At 33.5% G+C, this 13734-nt stretch overlaps 1 pseudogene; it reads right to left on the bottom strand.

Annotated features, from left to right (window-relative positions):
• Positions 1-8465: 8465 nt before the first annotated feature.
• Positions 8466-9140, bottom strand: LOC147826352 (NADH dehydrogenase [ubiquinone] 1 alpha subcomplex subunit 12 pseudogene; annotated as a pseudogene).
• Between the last annotated feature and the right edge of the window lie 4594 nt (positions 9141-13734).

The following is a 13734-nucleotide window of genomic DNA, read 5'->3' on the forward strand; positions in this document are numbered from 1 at the left end:
GGGCCCTCAAGGAAATCAGCACAAAAAGTAAAGACGTCAAGACAGTGGCTGGAGGCACAAGATGGACATGCAATGGCCTGGCCTATGGCCTTCTTAGAGATGAACAGCAACATGAGATTGTACTGTAATTAGCACTAACTGGTCCAGTGGGCATCAGACTCATAGGTAGGTGACCAGAACATTCAAACTCATACTCATCCCCCTACCAAAACTGCCTTTGTTCGTTCCATGTACCCTTGCTATGTGACTCATTTCCCTATTGGATCGGTATTAGCTAAGTGGCTATATGTATTATCCTATAGGTTGATTGTAGTCTGACCCATGTTATGCCCACATTGTGATTTTTGGTGTATAAATTAACCCTGACAGAGGGCCTGGGTGGCCAACCATTCAAGACCCCTCCTGGGAATCCAGGGGCTATTCTTCTTATCTTCAATAAAACTCTCCTAAGTTCGTCCTTTGGTTTGCAACTTTATTCCTCATTGTTGTGGGACCAGGAACCTGACACATTTGACATCTAACAGGTCAGGAGTCATATTTCTCCTATATCAATACCAATAAAAACACCAAAAGTCTTATTTTTTATTACCAGATAAGCTCAATATAAAATATAAAGTATAAAAATAAACAAGACTATCCAAAAAAGTGAAAATTAAAAAAGAAAAGCAGAGAGGTGAGACTAACTCTACTGGATAATAAATTACACCCTAATGTTTCAAACTTGAACACTATGATAGCAGGCCAGGAACAGACAGAGAAACTATTGGAATAGGATAGAAAATCAAGAAATGAACCTCAAACATATGACAGATGATAAAGAATCCACCTTAAATTTATGAAAAAATATGGATTAGTCAATACTACATGGTCCTGGGATAATTCATTAGCCATCTAAAAAAAAAGCTATCACATACATCACACTGACCTATAGGACAAGCTTCAAGTGGATAAAAAAATAAAAATGGAAAAAGTAAAATTACAAAACCACTAAGAGAATAAATAAAAAGTTTTTTATTAACTTGGAAGATCAGAAGCTATAAAAAAGTATATTTGATAACATTAAAAATTTTTGCACAACATAATGTAAGCCAAATCCTGCTAATAACTGACAAATCTATTTGTAGCACTATTTGAAACACCCAAAAAGTTAGAAACAATTTGTCATCTCTAGAAACCAATTAAACATGTTTGATTCATGCCACAGAATACTATGCTGCTGTACAAAAGAGAGTTCACTATGCACTGAGGCAAAATGAAATCTAATATGTTCATTTTGAAGTGAAAAAAGCAAAATGCAATACATTGTTTTTGTCTGTTACCTACTATATGGAAAGGAGGCAATTAAGGAAATATGTGTGTGTGTGTGTATGTGTGTGTATACATATATATGTATATATATTTGTATCTGTTTGAATGGATGAATAAGCTGTGTAAATGTACATAAGAAACCTAGAAGTTAGGAAAGTGAATGGAAATGGTTACAGGTGAGATTTTCTCTAAATCCCTTTTCATATTATTTCATTTTGTATTACTGATCCAAAAATTTAAATTAAAAGATCTAGTTAAATTAAATATCCAATTAAATTAAGAGATCTAAAAGCTCACTTTTTTAAAGTGGCCATACTTTTGTTATTAATTTTTGTTTTATAAAATTAGCATAGGGAGTATGTGCCAAACAGAATTCCCTCAAGGTGTCAGAATTCTATGACATTATTTTAAAAAAGAAGTGATTGAGAGCATGCACCCATTTATTTGTGCACCGATATGGTGTCAAAATAAAGTGTTTAAGCAATGTTCAACATGTGAAGGTGAATTTCTGGGCTGTGGCCCTCCTTAGCTCTCACAGCCACTTCTGAAAACTCACTCACAAACTTACAGCTTTCTGAATCCACCCAAGGGGCTATGGTGAGCTGGAGTATGAGCTTTGGGAATAGGAAGTGAATACATCAAATCATGAGTGGGATGCACAGTTAGCAAATATAAGGCATGCATTGCTCAATCAATGATCAGCATTCCTGACTCTGAATTTACCCCTTCTTCTAGCCTCAGTGAATCTTTGTGGACTTCTTGCCTCTCCAATGAGCTTCAATGTAGTTTAGGTTCAAAAGAGAGAAGTAGGGAGGAAATTGAACGGGGAGAGAGAAGTCACCATTCTGGATGTAGGTGTACAGTGAATTTTTGGTTAATGAAATATTTCAGAGAAACTACTTTATAGCTCTGCTTAAAACCATTTTAATAATATATTTAGGGGTTTTTTAAAGTTAAATTTTGGGGAAAGGAGCTTGTATTCTTTCAAATAGGGCAGGTTATGACTCTGAAGACCAGTTTTGAACAGATAGGCTGGCCACAGAAAGGAGCAAGCAGGCTTCGAATAAATGAAATTCCATTCCAATTACACAGAGTCCTTGGAAGCACCTGGAGCAATTTAGAATTACTGTGATGCCTGTTAGATGTTTTACTTTCTTTTTTCTTGTTGTTTTTCTATTAAGTGAAAGGCATATAAAGAAGCAAAGAAATAAGAGTAGTAACTTGGGAAAGCAAATGAAGAATTTTTTTCTTTATGATTTTTAAATATAAAGATTCTGGCTGAACTTGAGTTGAGATTACAGTATCAATGGCTTGATGACAACAAAGGATTTGGTGGTTTTCATTACTGACGATAGTGAATAAGATTTTAATTCCTTACAGAAACCCTAGAAAAACTGAAAAAAGGAAAAAAAAACACATTGAAAGAGAATCACTCAAGTTTTGAAGAGAAACTCACAGTTAAACAAGGAACACTAAGAGCTAAAGATGATTTAGAAAAAATGCCTGTTTACATGGTATTTTCTCAAAGTTTTTCTGTAAAATCGTGCAACTTGTCTAAAAAGATATTTGTTCATGTTTTTGCTTTCTTCTTTGATAGAGAATTCTGCTTTTGACAAAGCTTGAGTAGAAACTTGTTAAATATTGGGACTTGCTTGTGGGGAGGCTGGCTATCCAGACCTTGAAGATGTGGCATCACTGTAAGCAGGGTGATACGTCTACCCCAAAATAGGGAATCCAAATAGCAGGCAGAGTAGAAAAAGAAATCCAGTATACTAAAATATGGCTGTAAACATGTAAATTTACAAATCCACCTTGGTAAATATCAGACCTTTTAAATCTGTTGCGTGGAGGCTGATACTGAAATTGGCTCTTTGGGCACATGCAGTTTTCAGTATGAAAATTGGATCTTAGGTCTTTACACCTAAAAAACAGGAAAAGCAAACAAAACTGACAGCTGGTTGTTGAAGTATATTTAAGACTTATTCGTGCAACTTAAAAGCCAGTGGTTTTTGTCTTTGTTGTTATTTTAACAGTGATTTTCAAAAGTTCTAAGTTATAGTGAAAGTCTTTTTTAAATACTATCTTATATAAAATCTAGATACATACAACAAACAAAAACAAGAATTTATGTTAACCTATTTTACAAGTTTATGTTTCTAACAGTTTTTTATTTATTTTTAAAACTAGAGAAAATAGGCTTTGGACAAATTGATGATATGAAAGCAAGGATTATCATTATCATGACAGTTATGACAGTTATAGTCTTTTGTCAGCTTTCACATTCAATTATTGTATTTTGTTTTGTTTGTACAATAGGGAGAAAATATTAATTTACAAAATAGGAGCAAGTAGCAGCTTTCTAAACCACTCCCTGGACAATTAAGCTGATCCTGAATGCCACAAAGGAAGGCGGATTATTTACCTAAATTTATTCATTAATGTTGCTAACTATTTTCTACACAATTGAGTAAGCATTCAAATTGCAGAGGAGTGGATGAAAAGATACAAATTTTGTGAGGAGAAAAAACTAATAGTTTTATCTTGTGACATAATGTGATGCTGGATGTAATTTTAAAAGCTTTTTTATACTTTAGTGCTTGTCTCTATCAAATAGAATAATTTAAAACTTCAAAATAGTAAAATATTTTGTTTCGTCTGTTAAGTCCAAAAATTGGTTTCATTGCTGAGACTGGTATTACTGTAATTTAATAGCATAATAAATGCATTCATGTTATAAAAATATTAGTAAGTCATAAAAGCTAATTTAAAATGTATAATGTCATGAAGCAGGCCTCCACAGTCCTGAATAATTAATAAAAACATGTATGCAAAGCCACATTCATTTTTAAAAATTAATGTCGCATTTATAAGTGGTTCAACTATATGGAAAGAGATGTTAAAGCTAACATTATTTAAAAATTTGTACCTAAAGGCTTTCACCTAACAGCACAATGTCAGATGTAAATGATCTCTAATGTGTTAAAATTTCTTATTTAACATTATTGAATAAAAAGTTTTATGTGTTACAGTTTAAATCATATTTAAGAAGGTATGAAGTAATATTTGAATTAAGTGGTACAGGACTTGTGAAGCACGTTTTGAACTATCTTTTAAGATATCTCAATAGTGGAGTCAGAGTTTGGGGACTTAGGGTTGGAAACAATTAGTAGAAGCCTAAAACCTTGAGCTTTCATGTTGGTGTGTAAATCCCACAAATCTCTTAATCACCCCTAGACTTGCTTTCATCTAATTTTCCCACAAGAGAATTATCAAAGATATCCTTGCAGTTGAATTAGGGCATGTTGGAGCTCTTCAGAGGATAGATTTTATATACTTCTGATAAATCAATATGTATCACCAGCTTGTCTAATGTCATAATTGTGTTGAGTTTCTTTCTTCAGAACGCTGTACTCTGACATTTATATCTACGTAGTGTTATCATAAAAGGCTAAAGTTATTTCCTAAGAAATATAGAAGCAAATCTTCTATAAGTTAATAATATAGAATATTTTGTAGCACTGTCTTCTGGTAACTCTTTTCTGGTTTGTCTTTTACTTAATTGTAATATTACCTTTTGTCCATATCAAAGGTATATTTTGTTTCAGATGTTATGAGTAATAACTATTGGTGAAGATACAAAACCCTGACTATTCTCATTAGGCTGATAAATGTAAAATATATTAATGCATATATCCTTCACATTACTGATTTGACATAAAGAGGCAAATTACCAGTATCTGTAAGAGTAGCCTAATTATATCTTTTAGTTTCAGTGTCAATTTCATGAAATAAAACCCATTCAAAAGTACATCACCTTCACATTTCAAATCAAATTCCTGGTATTCTAGTTTATTTACTTATTTATTTGGTATTCTAGTTTAGAAAAGTAATAAACTCTAGTTGGTACCCCCTTTCCTTATATAGGCATTGTAGAACTAGTCAATGTCTTCTTAAGTATTTGTGCTAATGATGCTAGTCATTTGTGAGACTTGACGTTTACTCACATTTTCCTCATTATGATAATTGTTGAGCAATCTGTGAAAGCTAATATCACAACTCTCCCCTAATTATAGAATTGTTGTGTATTTACATTCTCCTGTCTTCCTGTTTTGTCTTTATGTTGGTTTCTGAGAGTATTAAGGGACAAAATCTCTTTCTAAATTTTTCATTTTATTGCGATAGAAATAGTTAATATGAGCTCTATTCTCTTAAGAAAATTTTAAATTTGTAATAACTGTTGACTATAGGTACACTGTTGTTTGCATTGTAGCTCTGTATTCCAGTCAAGAGAGACTCCCTCTGGGCATGGCTCTACTTGCCTAGTGCTAGGAGAAGGAGAATAGTTCAGAGGATTTTCCTGGTGAGGTGCTGGGCCAGTTCATTGGACAGCCCAACTCAGCTAGTCAATGTTCAGATATATTTCAGCTGAACAGAAAATCTTGTGAAATATCTATTAAGTAAATCCATTCCCATACCTAGATATGTAAAAAAAGTTGTTAGTGGATTCCCAGTATTACAAAAACCCAGTTTTTAATGAAAGCACATTGAAAAGTCTCTTCCATATATCTAATTCTTACTAGTATTGCTCTAGTCAGAGACTGAAAAGGAGGTTGATCTGTATGAGGTAGGGTAAAAGAAATAAAAGTAGAAAGAAAACAAGGAAATCATAACTAAAAATTGTACGTTTAAGAAGACAACAAATTCCAGAACGCAGCCGAAATTACCCAAGGTGATCCATATCAGCATTCCTTTGGTTAAATTTAGGCTTCTTTCCTTCCAGACCCATCATGCTCAAAATTCTTCAGGAATAGTGCAATTTCATAAATTGGCATAATTGAGAAAGTAAAGAGCAGGAATTTAAGATAAAGGAGCAGGTTGAAAGAATCCAAAAAATGTTTAAATCACCCATTCCAAAAACAAAAAACAAAACGCTGGACCTATACCTGTAGAATGGGCTACTTCCCTTCTGGGGGGTGGATCATCTTTTCCTGGGGTTTCCACCCTCTCAAAAAAAAGCTTATAAGTGTTCCCAGTTCTAGGAAATAAGCACCTCTTTCTCTTAGGGTCCCCCACTCTATTTCTTTGAGTCTGTACCTTTTAATTTCTGCTTAATAAAACCCTTACCATACCTCCTATGTACTAGTCCTGAAAATTCTTTTTCTGAGATGGCAGTTAGTGAACATGCATTTATTATACAAAAGGGGGTGGGTAGGTTCCTTATCTCAGCTTCAGGAACCTGCTTGGACCCTGTTCAGTTACACATCCAAGTGGGGAAAAAATTAAACAATTATTTCTTCTTGTTTTGGGATGTATTTACATACAAAAATATTTGAATGCGACCTTCATTCTTGGAATTTGCATTAAAAATAATAAAATTGTGTTATAATTCACAACAATAGACATACACCTGTTCCCTATTTTTGTTCACTAGTTCTTCCAGTTCCAACTCAGCTCCCCACTGATTGAAGCAAAGCAGTGGCCTTGAAAGAGCTGATTTTCCCCCATCTTTTCATCTTATCTATCATATGGGAAAAATAAAGTCCTTTGCCATATATTTGAGCTTCCAGGAAAAAACCCATTTTTATACATCAGAAAGCTCTTAATAAGCAGACTAAGTGATTATGTCAATAACATTTTGAGGGGATGACTTAGTAACAAAGAGGTCTAATAATTTTGTACATTTTATCTCCTTCCTTTTGCTTTATCCAGTATACAAAAAATGACTCAGGTGAATCAAAAATCTAAATGTGAAAAGCAGAATTTCTAACTATTTTCTTTCTTTCTTTTTTCTAGTACCAGGGATTGAACTCGGGTCCTGGCGCTTGCGCAGCAGGTGGCGAAACCACTGAGGTAAACCCCTGGCCCTCTAACTATTTTCTTTAGAAGTTAGGATAATATTTTTATAACATTGAAACACAATTAAGCAGATTATAATTGAAAAGATTAATAGATTCAACTACATGAAAATTAAAAATGTGTCTGAAAAATAGATTCTATAAATTAAAAGAAAACACATAGAAGATATTTTCAAAACGCTACCCAGAATCTGTAAACAATCCCTATGCATCAGTAAGAAGATAACCCAATGGAAAGGTGGAAAAGAATGCAAATATGTAACTCATACATGAAAAAAATCTAAATAAACATATGAAAAGTCATTCAACCTCACTAAGAATTTGGGGAATATAAAATTAAAATGACAATGCCAACATTTAGGAAGTCTAAATTTAGACTTTCTGGCATAAACTTTTGGGAGGAATATGAATTGTTACAACCATTTGGGAAAATAATTTGGTAATACTTGGTAAAGTTGAAAATAAACCTACTCACTTTCAGGAATGTGCCTTAACAATTCCACATACCATAAAGAGACATTATCAAGATATTCATTTTGATGTAGGTTAGAAAAAATAACTAATGATAAAATAAGATATTTTTAAAAATTAAATAATTGCCTTTAAATAATAAATAAATGTTACACAACAAGACTTATGGAATGTCAGTATGGTCTTTCTACAAAAATTGATTGTCTTTAATGTATTTACTTCCAGAATTAATTCAGAACAACTACTATGAAACTTTAGACAAGATGATGAAGGAAATGATGAAGATGAAGGTAGACATCAATGATTTCAAAACTTGGTCTTGAGAAAAACAAAGAAAATAGACAAATTTCTAGAAAATCTAAGAAGAAGGGAAAAACCTAGCAAGAAAAAGAGATTTAACTACAGAGAGATAACAAAAAATAAAAATTAAAAGAGAACATTCTGCAGACTGGTACCTGAACACATTTGAAGACATAACAAAAGGAATACTTTTTTAAAAAAAATATACATATAAAATCTTGACTGAAGAAGGAATAGGAAATTTAAATAAAAGATAGACAAGAAAAAAATTAAGGACATTATCAAAAAGACTCTTCCCAAGCAGTATTATGAATCAACTCATGAAAAAAAATCAATCTGTAATTCCTGTGTATTTTATTTATTTATTTTTCCTGGTGAAACAATTTTAATCAAGTTAACAGTAGACAGTAAAAGTGCAGTTCCATTGGGGCCAGGGATTTAGCTCAGTAGTTCCGCCGCCTGCCTTGCAAGCAGAAGGATCTGAGTTCGATCCCCGGTACCAAAAAAAAAAAAAAAAAAAAAAAAAAGTGCAGTTCCATGGAAAGCCCGTATTTTACATGTTGCAGCTGGTTCTCATCGCCTTTATTTGTGCAGTGTGGAAGCTGGGACCCATTCCTGAATCTTCTTTCTAGTGGTGGAGTAAGGCACATACTGTTCTAGAGTGCTGGTCACATTGAACTTACGGTTTCTCCAGATGAATTTACGATCCGTCGGAGGGTGAGTTGTTGGCGGGTCATCAGTTATACTGTGAAGCCAGCGATGCCACTCAGGAGGCACCATGCTTCCGTCCAGATCCCAGAAAGTGTTTTTGCCATTTATTTCGGTGGTGTATATAACCCATCGGTGATGGCCAAAAAATTGCTTGTTGTCCTCATAGTATTTGCTGCCGTATTTGTCTTCTTCCACCAATGTACCGACCCTCACATCATTGGCCCTGAAGAAAACTCGCGCCAAGCCACGGAGGCCACCGTGGCCAGTGACCTGCTGCAGCCCGCGCTTCAAGACCTTATTCCTGTGCATTTTAAATTGTCCTTCATCATAGAAGACCTGGGAATCTATTTCATTTTCCAAACATATCAAACCTTAAAATCCATATATGTCAAAGACTATGTTAAAATTTATTTTATAGTTCTGTGTTGCTTATTGGAATAGGTTGCACATAAAAATCTAACAGTAGAATTTACTGATACAGTGTACAGTTGTACCTTGGTATTTTACTGCTCTGAAACTGTTTGGATTTGGTATAGACTCATTTTGTCTAGGTACTCATTGTTTGCTTAGTACTCATTACTCAAAGGAGAACTTATCAGTGTTGCCTCCTGACTTGCTAAACTTTGGTACTGCTAACAATTTTGTACTTATAATTTTTGTAACTCATCTTGACCCCACCCCCCAGAACCAATTCATGGCAAGTACCAAGATATCACTGTATTAAAATAATTCATCTTTGTGACAGTTCCCATGTGACCAAGGTTTTATTCTTAACCTCTTGGTCTATGCCAGTGTCTTCAAGAGTACCACCTACCCTATCTTCCAGTATATTTAGTTTTTCTGTTTTAATATTTAGATCTTTGATCCATTTTGATTTTAGTTTAGTGCATGAAGAATCAACAACTGGGATCTCTCTTATTAAAAGGTTTTGCATAGTAAGAGAAAGCACCAACACAATGAAGAGACAACCCACTATGCGGGAAAAAATTTTACCAGATGTTCCTCAGACAACGGAATATATGTAGAATATATAAAGAACTAAAAAAAAAACCAGACCCCCCCCAAATTTAAAGACCCAATTCAAAAATGGGCATCTGAAATGAATAGACACTTCTCAGATGAAGAAATAGAAACAGCAAATAAATGTTTGAAAAAATGTTCTACATCACTGGTCATTTGTGAGATGCAAATTAAAACAACTCTGAGATTTCATCTCACTCCATAAAAAATGGCTCCTATCAAGAAATCAACCAATAACAAATGCTGGTGGGGGTGTGGGGAGAAAGGAACCCTTCTCCCCTGTAGGTGAGAGTGTAGGCTGGTGCAACCACTGTGGAAATCATTATAACTATTTCTCAAGAAACTAAAACTAGAGGTTCCATTTGACCCCACTATTCCCCTTCTTGGTGTCTTCCCAAAAGAATTAAAAGCATCTACCAGTGGGATATACATACACCCATGTTTATAGTGGCACAGTTCATAATAGCTAAATCTTGCAAACAGCCCAAATTCCCATCAACCAATGAATGAATAAAGAAGATGTGGGTTTTTTGTACAATGGAGTATTACTCAGCCACAAAGAAATATAAACTTGAGACATTTATAGCTAAATAGATGCACCTTGAGACCACATTCTTAAGTGAAATAAATCAGACAAATGTGCAAATACTGCATTGTTTCTCTGGTGTGAGAAACTCAAAGTGTTAATGAGGACCTATATATATATATATATATATATATATATATATATATATATATAGTACATATTATGAAATAGGAAGACAGTGTTCAGATGAGAGGGGACCTGAGGAGGAAGGTAGGTGAAAGGAAGGAAGGGAAAAAAAAATGAGAAAAGAAGGGAAAAGTGTATACAAAGTTTTTTGTAAGGAAGGAGGGTAAGAGGGGTTAATGGGAGTGAAGAGGTATGGGAAAATATAATAACAAAGATATATATCTTGTATGGGTACAAATTCCCTATGATGAATGCTGTCATTATGTATACCTAAAATGTACCAATAAACTTAATTAATTAAAAAAAGAAGCCTTTAGGTTGCCATGACCCAGAAAAAAAAAAAAAATATAATTCATTGTATTCTATCAGTATGTCGACATCATATCAATAGAGCAAATAAAAACCATGACAGTCCCAAAAGATCCTTAATGAACATTTTGATGAAATGTAATGCTCATTACCTACTTAAACATCTCCAAGACTAATGCTCAAACTATCTGTAATAGGATACCAAATTTCTATCTCAAATGAAAATCGAGTATCACACATACAGATTTTCATGTTAGATGAAAAATAAAATCAAGATCATATATCTAGCATTGCTCTCAGAATCCTGAAAGAACATAAAATAGAAAAGAGTTATATATATGGAGTAAACTAAAAAAAATAATTATTATCTGCAGGTGATGTATTTTTATTTTAAACACTCAACTCAGTTAATTGGAAGATTATTAGTATTAATGAATATTTAGAAACTGGACACAATACATGTATCTAAATTGGTTTGTAGCACAACAACCAGAAAATATAATTTAAAAAGAAAAAAGATCTATAACATTTTTATATGTTTCAACAATTCTTTCCATTAACAATAAGAAAGATAATGAGATAAACCTAAAAGACAATGTTACAGGTTGAACACATCCCTAATCCCCAAATCCCTATACAAAATGCTGCAAAATCTGAAATTTCACAATGGCCAACATGATTCCACAAGTGGAAAATTCCACACCACAAAGCTATGTTTCATGCACAAAATTATTTAAAATATTGTATAAAATCACCTTCAGAATATGTGCATAAGGGATACATGAAACCTAAATGGCTTTTATACTTAGACTTGGGCCCCATCCCCAAAATATCTCATTATGTATATGCAAGTATTTTAAAATAAAAAACAACTGAAATCCAAAAGCCTTCTTGTTATTTTGGACAAGGGTTATTCAGTCTGTAATAAAATATATTGGAAAAATATACTACTGATATAAAAAATCAACTTGCAAGAAAAGCACATATGCTTTTACACAAGACAGATAAGTAATAGAATATTATTCATTATTCTCAAATTAATTTATTTCATGATTCTAAAATTTAACTAGAAGATGAATCAAGTGAACACTTAACACAATGACCAGCACACAGCAAATACACAATTATCTTAAACTCACAAAATGTATTCTCACCTGCATTAGCCATTTAAAAAAGGATAACAATCGAGAGCACAAAATAAGGTGGAAATTTGAAAAGTGCTTTGAGGAAATACGTAAGTCATTACAATGGTTGGTCATGCTGTTGATTTTGAAATATTCTTAAGATCTCAATCTTTATCATGAACAAATATGGCTTTACATAATCTAATCCTCTTGTCCATCTGGCCAACCTTAACCCTCGGCTCTGACTTCGCTCCTCTACAAGGGAAGAGAAGCTGTATGGCTGGAACTCATGATGGCAGCAGACATGTTCATTTCTTTTTTAGACAGGCAACAGTTTTGTGCAAAGGATATGACCAATTTTTATTTCACTGATCTCCTTCACTGAGAATGATTGCAAAGTATTTAGAAAAGAAGGCCATCTGCTAGTGGTGGTGGAATGGTCAGAAGTCTGGTAACCACAAGGTATATTCAGTGGGTAGGAAAGGGGTAAGACCAAATTGCACTAGCTGAAAAGCACGTGGGTTCTTTAACACTGACCATTGCTTAGCTTTTCTTTTTAAGCAAAAAACCTTGCTAGTTTTTGTAGTTGGAAGTGCAAGAGTCTGTTTGTCCTGTAGTAGTCTGAGAGGGCTGTCATAATGAATACTACCAACTGGGTGACTTAAGCAGAATTTTATTTTCTCATAATTCTGGAGGCTAGAAAGGCCAATATCAAGGTGCTGGCAGGGTTGTTTTCTTCTGAAACTATCTCCTTGGGTTGCAGTTTAACTTAATTACCTCTTTTAAATTCTTGTCTCCAAAAATAGTCACATTCTGAAGTACTAAGGGTTAGGACTTCACTCTATGAATGGGGGGAGGCAGTTTTTTCTACAACACCTTATAATTCTATTTCTGATTGGGTAACCATTGGGATGAAGAATTCATAGCAATTTCTTATAGATTTTTCCCTTGGTGGCTATAGCCTCCAAGTCTTTCACTAGAATAATGGCAAAATTGAAAAAAAGATTACCCCTTTAATTCCAAATGGTAATAGTGTGGCAATTCTAATATAGGAACTATGTAGAGTACAGTGAACTTTTTAGAACCTGTTCTAATTCAGTAGTATGTTATGAGTTTGCTATAATAGCTTTATTGAGATATAATCCATATACTATATAATTCATCATTCAAAGTAGGATTCAGTGTTTTTTTAGTACATTCACAGAGTTGTGCAACTTCTAATATAATTCCAGAATGTTTTCATCCCCCTCAAATAACCTCATTACTTCCCTCTACGTTTTCCCTCAGCCTCTACTAACTGCTAATTACTTCCTGTCTCTACTGATTTGGGGTTCTGGAATGTTCATATACATAGAATCATATAACATTTGTCATTTTGTGATTGGTTTCTTTCACTTAGCATGACAGTTTCAAAGTTCATCCATGTTGTAGCCCATTTCAGTACTTCCTTCTTTTGATTGCCAAATGAGATTCTCTTGTATGGATATATGACATTTTGTTTGGGTAGATTCATGTTTTGTTTATCTATTCATCTGATGAAGAGTGTTTACACTGTTTCCAGTTTTTGGCTTTTATGAATAACATGGCTGTGATTATTTATGTACAAATTTTTGTGTAGACATATGTTTTCAATTTTCTTGGCCCTAAACCAGAGTTGAATTACAGGTTTTAATGTAACTGTAAGTTTAACATTTTGAGAAAGTATAAAATTATTTTTCAAAGTGACTGCATCATTTATTATCCCTCCACCAATGTATCTGGGTTCTGATTTCTTCATATTTTTGTCAACACTTGTTATAACCCATCTTTTTTATTTTAGACCTCCTAGGATCTGAAAAATACACTATGATTTGTATTCTTTAAAAAATATTTAACTTTTCAGTCACATTTTAATTTCCTTCTAAAGTCAGTACAAGCACATATT

The sequence above is a fragment of the Heterocephalus glaber genome, unplaced genomic scaffold, assembly GCF_053883595.1.
Source record: "Heterocephalus glaber isolate CG9 unplaced genomic scaffold, H.glaber_assembly_v1.0 deba00001472, whole genome shotgun sequence".
NCBI lineage: Eukaryota > Metazoa > Chordata > Mammalia > Rodentia > Bathyergidae > Heterocephalus > Heterocephalus glaber.